At 42.7% G+C, this 8,623-nt stretch overlaps 1 long non-coding RNA gene across 1 annotated transcript in view; it reads right to left on the bottom strand.

The window, feature by feature from the left end:
- Window positions 1-4,505: 4,505 nt before the first annotated feature.
- LOC308477428 overlaps window positions 4,506-8,623 on the bottom strand; it is a 38,012-nt gene continuing 33,894 nt past the window's right edge. Inside the window, exon 4 of the long non-coding RNA XR_013986556.1 lies at window positions 4,506-5,477. This is a non-coding gene — a long non-coding RNA (uncharacterized lncRNA). The remainder of the gene's footprint in view (window positions 5,478-8,623) is intronic.

Below are 8,623 nucleotides of genomic sequence, written 5' to 3'. Positions count from 1 at the left end.
TTGAGGCACATTTATTTTTTACTTCAGCAGAAACGGGCAACTCTGGAGTGATCCCCAATTTGAGACAATCCCAGTTTTCATTCCTAAAGGGAGATGGTTGATGTGTTCAGATCTCAACCTGAGAAATTTCCCCATGTCCCTTGGGCTCTAATTAAGCTGCTCTTACACAGGATTTTTCTATGTCGCCTATGTTGTATGCCCGCTCTTCACAGAATTAGGGAAAGCCTGTTTGGGTTTTTTTAAAAAGAGGGAAAGAAATGGATTCCGCAAAAGCTCTTCATCCAGCTTTTCCCTGCCTTGAATTGAAATCACCTTTTAAAATATTACACCACCACCAAAACTGAACATGAGTAGAAGCAAGAAAAATAGAAAAGTCATTCCTGTAGAAGCAATGGGCATTTACTTGTTCACAAAGGGAAGGAACAAGAATCAATAGGTCCATTTGCTAGGAAAGCCAGCCTCTCTCGAAATTTCTGCTGGAAGAAAAGTCTGCCTATGTTACGCTGAAAAAAGTACTTTTTATTTTTCCAAAGGCCAAGCCTAGGAGATCTAACTCCACTATTGCTGTGATCAAAATACAGAGGCATTTTGTAGTGGCAAGGAATAGTATTTCATTGGGGTAATTGTATATTTTCAAGATTAAATTTCAAAAACTGTGCATTAAAAAAAAAATCATTGAAGTTATTCTCTTTTTCTTTTAAATCTCAGCATAATTAACAAACAGCCACCCTTGACTTTTAAAAGCAAACTTAGTAAAGGGATATATCCTCTTGGCATATCTTGAAAATGTAGATTCATTTAATTGCTTATAGTAATAAAGTGCAGATTCAGACTAGATGCAGGCATTTTGTGTGTGTGTGCGCGCGCATGCCTCTCTTTGGCTCATAGCTCAGAGCTATTGGTAGCAGAAAAGTGGGCATGCAGACTCATACACACGCACACACTTTACGAACATGCCTCTAAACTTAATACCACTGGCCGGAGCAGTCATGGCATAAAACAAAGGTAATGCTTAGCTACAGAGTTTTCTTTTCAGAGAGATAATCAAAAGAGAAATAGGAGAGACATTCAATTACAAAAAGCCCTGGTGATTTGAGCTGCAGAGCAGTACAATATGTATCTGTAATGGTTGAAGGCACATGAAATTGGAAAGCACTAATCAGAAGCAAGGAAAATTCCTGTGAGTGTACCCAACCTATACAGCATGCTGACTTAGGAGAACTTGCTGGAGGAGAAAGTGCCTACTTGAAGACATTCGCACTGTGGAAGGGAAAACCTGAGGGAATGGATGTGTTTACTGGGGAGAGTGGGAGACAGAGAGAGCCCGGGATATACTCTTCTTGCTGTGTTTAGAGAAGGGTGGGGAACTTGTTGCCCTCCAGCTGCTCTTCGTCTCCAACTGCTTTGGGGCCCTGTGCATCAGTGAATGTGTTTCCGAAAACAATTCTTCCACCTCAGCTAAAGGCAGGCTTTCTCAACCTCGGCGCTCCAGATGTTTTTGGCCTACAACTCCCATGATCCCTAGCTAGCAGGACCAGTGGTCAGGGAAGCTGGGAACTGTAGTCTCAAAACATCTAAAGGGCTGAGGTTGAGGAAGCCTGGCTAAAGGCCTCTTACTGCAAGACGTTAATCTAAGTCCATCTTCAGTGGCCATCAAAATACATTTTTCTAAAATGGACTCATACCCTCCAACATTTCTCTGATGAAAATAGGGACGGCCCATTCCATCATGATAATTTAAATATTTATACCTCACATATCTTCCTGGGTTGCCCCAGCCACTCTGGGCAACTTCCAACATATATAAAAACATAATAAAACATTAAACATTTTAGAAAAACACTTCCCTATACAGTACAGGATTGCCTTCAGACGGCTCAGGGGTCAGATACCTTCCAACATTTCTCTGATGAAAATAGGGGCATCCTAAGGAAAAGAGGACATTCCGGGATCAAATCAGAAACCAGGGCAGCTTCTCTAAAGCAGGGACATCCCTAGAAAATAGGAACACTTGGAGAGTCTGATGGACCAACTAGGGAAGGGTTCCATAATAAGGTTGGCAGCTACTGATGGAGAGGAGCTGTGCCCTGTGAAGGACCTCTGCAGGTACCTTTGGCTTAGGACTCCTGAGACTGGGCTATTGTTCATATATGAGGATGGGACACGTTAAGCTAAATGTAATTTCTCACAGGTGCTCAAGAAAGCACTTATAGCCTGTGGTCTTCCTCCATATAAATAGTGATCCCGCAGGGATGTCCCTACTTGATGTAAGTTATAGGACATCCCTGCAACACATCCAGCAGGTGGGCTGGATGTCTAATGGTTATACCCAAAGCCTATGCCAAACCTCTTAGATCTGTAATCAATAAAATCATGGCCTTATTTGATCCCGAAAGTATTTATCTTGTCTGGTTCTTCTCCACATGTTGGGCAGTTGGGGCAACGCTTGTGCATGCAATGCACGTGAATGATGGGGAGAGTGGGAGACAGAGAGAGCCCAGGATATACACTTCTTGCTGTCTTTAGAGAAGGGTGGGGAACTTTTGCCCCCCCCAGCTGCTGTTTGACTCCAACTCCTATCAGCCTTAGTATGGCAAATCATCTGGGATGATTGGCACTGGAGTGCCACAACATCTGGAGTGCCACAGGTTTCCCGTCCCTGGAGGTAGGAGTTGGGGGGGGGTAGAAGAGGCTCCCTGATTGTTCTCATCATTTGCTGTCATTTCAGCCAGGTAGATCGGCTGTCTGCTTTGAGGAATGATCCCCAAAGAATGGTTTTCGTCCTCTCAGAACCTGAAAAGGCACTGTACTCTGAGGAGCATCATTGTTTACTCTGACAGGATGGATTTTCCAACAGCAACTAGAAACAAATAAATTGTCTGGATGTCATTGAATATCTTAAAGCAGCATGAAGTGACAACAGAGTTGTCTGCATGGGATGAACACATCCAGATATATAATTAGATCCCTGCAGCACCGAGGGACAAGAGCGGATGACCTGGAAATCTCTCGTCTCGGACATAAACTGCTTCATTACACCTTTGTCAAACAGTTGTGTTTATTTAATGGAAGCAATGGGAGAATAGCTATGGGAGATCTTGAGATTTTTTTTAACTCTCAATGCTTATGAGGCAAGTGCTATAAAGGACTGCTGGCCTCATTTTTGGCGGAACATGCCAGTGGTTATTTTAAGAGCTTTCCCCATGCTTGTTTCCTCTAGATATTTTGTACTGCAACTCCCATCGGTGCCAGGCAGTGCTGGCTGGGGCTGATGGAAATTATAGTCCAAAACATCTGGTTGAGGAGGATGACCCCTTTAAATATGTGTTGTGCAGTATAGTTCTAAGCATATTTACTTGGAAGTAATTCTCATGATGTTTGATGTGGCACTTCATGTTGCAATCCTGTAACCAGGTGGGTGTCCCTTCAGATGTTCTGGGACTACAACTCCCATAAACCCCAGCCCTCATAGCCAATGGTCAGGAATGATGGGAGTTGTCCAACACCATCTGGAGGGACACAAGTTCTGCATCCCTATTGTACGCAGCTACCTAGGAGCAACTGAACACAATGAAGCTTACTATTCAGCAAACCTGTATAGGATTGGATTGCCAGTTACCTTGTTATGCATCCCTTATTGCCTGCATTTTGTGTTCCTTTTTGTCATTGTCCTTTGGGTAAGATTTCCACTTTTTGAGAGAAATCTTCTTGCCTCTGATAGCTTCTTTGCCTCTGCTTGTTAACCAGGCTGACCTGTTCTGGGACTTGATAGCCCCTTTCCTTATCTGTGGGATACATTCTAGCTGACGTTCTATTATAGTGATTTTGAATAACCCTAAGACTTTCTGAAGATATTTGACCCTTTTGACTTTCAACAACTTCTTTTTTGTGCCAATCGCCTCATTTTTGAGAAGTATGAGAATGGGAAGTATGGGAAGTTTTGGGGAGAATGAAGCAGGAGCACATTCAAATGAACAAATCCATTTTTTCCAATTAAGAATTGAAAACATACATCACTTACTAGTTGTTTGACAATCACTAATATAGATTAGAATGCTCACATACATATTTCACAGTATTATAGAATGCACAAAGTTAACACCTTAATACTGGTTTAACCATATACTTTTTGTATATGGTTAAAGCATGGGTTTCCAAAGCTTTTGGGCCTGGGAAATCTAAGTAACTGTCGTGGGCACCATGAAATACCCATTCTACAGGAGAAAAACTGGCATTGCTCATACTACCCCTCCAAGCAACAGGCAAAAGATCCAGAACAAAAGAGACAACAAAAAAATCAGGTAATGCAAAACACTCCCTAACCATACAAAAAAAAAAGTGAGCAATCTTTCCTCCCAAATAACCTGGAAAAGGTTAGGCTGCTTGGATGCTTGCATTTCACTTCATGACCAGCCCAGCACCTGCCACAATTAAGAAGAAGCACCCCAAAAACATTTTAATTACAAACGGGAGGGCCAGTGGGCCTTGGTAGACACAGGGGATTGGGGAGAGTCAGAGGGAGTTGTGGTGTGCTCATGGGTACCATGTTGGCTTAGGGTTACAGTGTGCTAAAGGGGAGGGTTTTCTGCTTTTTTCAGTGTCGTTTATGGGAGACCTCAAAATTCCAACACCCATCAGGTATTGTATTATTTATAGCACAACCCTATCTACTTGAATTCAATAGTATCTGTTTCCATGTAAGTGTGTTTAAGGACTGCACCCTTACAACACGACCCTATAGTCCTATTAAGTTCAAGGGAGCTTACTCCCAAGTAAGTGGGTACTGATTTACAGCCTTAGGTGACAGTACCTGTCAGTAAGCCCCATCAAACTTAATGGGCCTTACTTTTGAATTGCCATGTATAGGATAGTACTGTCACTGTTATAAACCTAAGTGTTATTGCAGCCATGAACACAAATTAGACCTAGTAATTCATCTTTTAAGAATGGCACGAGTGTATGTGAAGGGAATCTAGATCATATTACATATAAACAGTTTACATTAACCTTCTGTGAATGTTTGTTGAGATTAAATATAACCATTCAATTTTAATTCAAATGGATTAATTCTTTTTAATCCCATTAAGTAACTGTCCCAACGGGTGGGGGAAGAGTTTATTGATGGTTGATCTTCAAATGCACAAATAATATGCTTTTGGGACATTAAAATAGCACTAATAGGTTAGCAATAAATTTTCTTTCCAATAGGGGTGATTAGAAACTTCAGGGATAAGAAGCCATTAATGTGCTTGACATAAAGGATGAGAACCCACCCTAATAAAAGTCTCATATTGACAGCTCAGCTTATAAATCTTACAGGAGGTGGAAACAGCCCTGCTTCTGTATGTAGCACTTTCCACAAAGGCATTTGTGGCAGCTCTATGCATCCTGCTATTAAGCACTATTTTTGGCTAACAGCTTTCTCCGGACTCTTTGCCAGGACTCCTTGTAAATAACTCTCCCTCTGTAATGGATTTCTGCAAAACAAAAAAGAGGAGAGAAAAAAAGAGATTAAATAAATGGCACACTTTCAAGAATGGGGCTCAATGTGAGCAAAGTTTCACCAAAGTCCAGGTTTCAGTCCTATTTTAAGTTTCAGAGTTTTTAACCATAGAAAACAGCAGATTTCATCAGCTGTTTGATCATGTATAAATAGGAGCATCTATGAACGTGTACATGAACACCTCTGAAGCTTCATTCCTAGGTACTAATATCTCCTATTTGGGATTTTAGACTGTAGGGCAAGGGTGGGCCATCCAAACTGCTATATCATTCCTGACCATTGTACATTATTCCAGGCTGACCAGACCAGAGGTCGGCAACCTGCGGCCCATGCCACACTGCCCTGCTGCATCCCCCAGCCCAGTCCTCCATCTACTCCTACTGGCGCCCTGTCTCATCTGTCTCCTGGTAAATGGAAGCCCCATTGCAGTCAGAAGGCTGGTCCAGGAGTGGTGACTAATCTTACACACCACAATTGTTGGAAGATTCAGGCAGTGGCAGAGCAAGCCGACTGGGCACCTGGGGCAGCAAGCATGCTCTGTGCCGGGAGGGGCCAGCAGCCTGCGGGGCAGGGTGAGCTGGGGCAGGATGCTCCACGGGGCCTCCGAGGAGTCTGCCTGCCTCCTCCCACTCAGCCGCCCTACAGCTGAAGGGGAGGCTGTGGGCGGACTGTTTGGGCCAGCGTGGAGCCTGCGGCCACCCAAGCCACCGTGTCACTCCCAGGAGAGACGCATGGCTCGGGTGCCCTGCAGGCCCCGCAGTGAGTGCCACCCGGCATTTTGTCACGCCCTCAGTGGTGACACCCGGGGTGGCCCACCTTCACCGCACCCCCTTCCTCCGCCCCTGGATTCAGGACAGACAAAATAAAGGACTTCATATGGTGCTGCAAAAAGAGGCAATGTTCAAAGTTCAAAGTTTCCAGCTTTGATTACCAAAGTAGCTCCTGCCTAATCACTGCCTGCTTCTACCAGTCTAACAATAAATTTCTAGAATTCCTACCCATTTTTTCCACAATCCAGAAAGAAACACCCTGAATTGTAAAGTTTTTTCCTCAGTTATGTAATATGTGTATTCTGATGTGAGATGTAGTGTAGTCTTGTTTCTGAAATTATTACATTATAATAAAATCGACACCAAAAAAAAGAGGAAGGAAGGCTTAAATTGTCAGTAGTTTATTTCACGGCACTGCAGGCTTTAGAAGCCTCTAAATAAAATTACAGTACTTCTGGCAAAATTGCAATATTTGCAGAGAAATATTATCTTTCTTGCTTAATTAAAAGATTCTCACAGCTCCCTGGTTTGAAAACTGTTCAGTGAAATTTTGGAGTGGAACTGCTTGCAGAATTGGAGGGAGGAGACAAAGAACAGAATTCATATGTTCTGTATTGTTCTTTTCGCAGGATGCAGCTGTGCTAGTTATTCGGCATGCAGACAGTAGGAAGACCTGGTTCACAATAAAGCCGTACTGTGGCTGGGATGTCAGATGCAATGAGGGCCATGACAGAGCCATTAAGCTAAATGTATGATGCTCAGCAGATAAATTGCTCACTGCTTTCTCTGACATGAAGTGAGACATTCTCCATTACTTCTGAGCACTTGTGCCACTGTACATTATAGCAAGGAATATGATGCCGTGTGTCATCCGGCAATATGACATAGGACACCGCTATCTACCAACTTTTTCACCCCTCAGAAAAATGCTTGTGATGCGTGTGGTTACATTAGAGTTTGAGAAGCCTTGGGTGCTTTGCTGCTTTGCATTGATTTTACATCTCAGAGCCGAATAATCAGGCTGTTGAAGTGAAGCTGGATGCCAGATTCTGAAATATTCATCCTTAGCAAACTCTTGCAGTCTCTTGACAATGGATTCTAGGTTCAAGGGAGGTTCATATTGGATATTAGAAGCTTGCCCTTTTCTAATAATTCTGAAAAGAACATATATGCATGTTGGGTGAGATTGTCCTAAAATCAAACTGTTTGGTAAATGAGTGTGACAACTGATAGGATCAAGATCAGGCCCACCAGAAGAGCCACAAATGATTTCGTTGAAATATATTCAAGAGATAACAATAAACCAGAAGAAAGACCATAATTTTTATTTTGTATTTACTGACATATGCGGTGAAACTTTGGAAGGTCCCTGTGATGAAATTTTAGCTGAAAAAGCTCTGAAAACTACCACTAATGTGGAAAAGAGAAGAAAAATAAAATATAAGCCATTCAGGGAGCATTTCTATGCACAAGAAGCTGACATAAAACAAGCCAGTACAAGTTTATGTCTGCTTAAGTTACCTTAGATTCAAAACCTGTTTAGCAGTGGAGCTGCTGCTACAATGCCTATTCTGGGTGTGGGAAAACAAGCCTTTAAAATAGTATTCTATGCTGGGTTGCTAAGTCTCATGACCAACCTGGATGGGCTTAGGTTCCAGTCTCCATCCCCCAATCTGATTCTATCCCTGCCACACCCTGGAACAACCTTTTGGGGACTTAAACTTGCCTCAGCTTAGCCAACTTTAGGTGAGCTGGCTAAATCTTTGTTGAGTCAGGATGGGCAAGTTACAATGGTGTACCATTTGCTGAGCCGAGGTTGGGGACTTAACATTGGCTGAGCCCAGCTGAGCTGGAAATCAGCTGGCTGAGCCAGCAATCTGCTGCACCCTAAACTGGCCAACCTAACATAACTTGTCATAGCACTGCCCCCCCATAATGCCTGTGACCTATCTTTATTTTTTTTTTTTTAGGAACTAAAAAGACAGAATTTCTGTTCTATATAAATTGTAAGGAGGGTAGATTTTGCACTGTAAAATTTGCCTATTTATTGCCTTTTGTTTTTCTAAAATGATTTTTAAAAAACTTCAAAGAGAATGATCATCTTTACCAAATAAATTAACCAAAGGATTAGCCAGAAAGTAATCTGGCCACACCATTGTCAGGCTCTATTTAAGCCTCCCCAATCTTTGCAAACAACCTAACCAGTGTGGTGTAGTGGTTAAGAGCAGTGGTCTCATAATCTGGTGATCTGGGTTCACATGCCTGCTCCTTCACATGTGGCTGCTAGGTGACCTTGGGCTAGTCACACTTCTCTGAAGTCTCTCAGCCTCACTCACCTCACAGAGTGTTT

The sequence above is a fragment of the Podarcis pityusensis genome (genome assembly GCF_964106645.2).
Source record: "Podarcis pityusensis genome assembly, chromosome: 5".
NCBI lineage: Eukaryota > Metazoa > Chordata > Lepidosauria > Squamata > Lacertidae > Podarcis > Podarcis pityusensis.
This window is presented reverse-complemented; position numbering and strand designations above follow the sequence as displayed.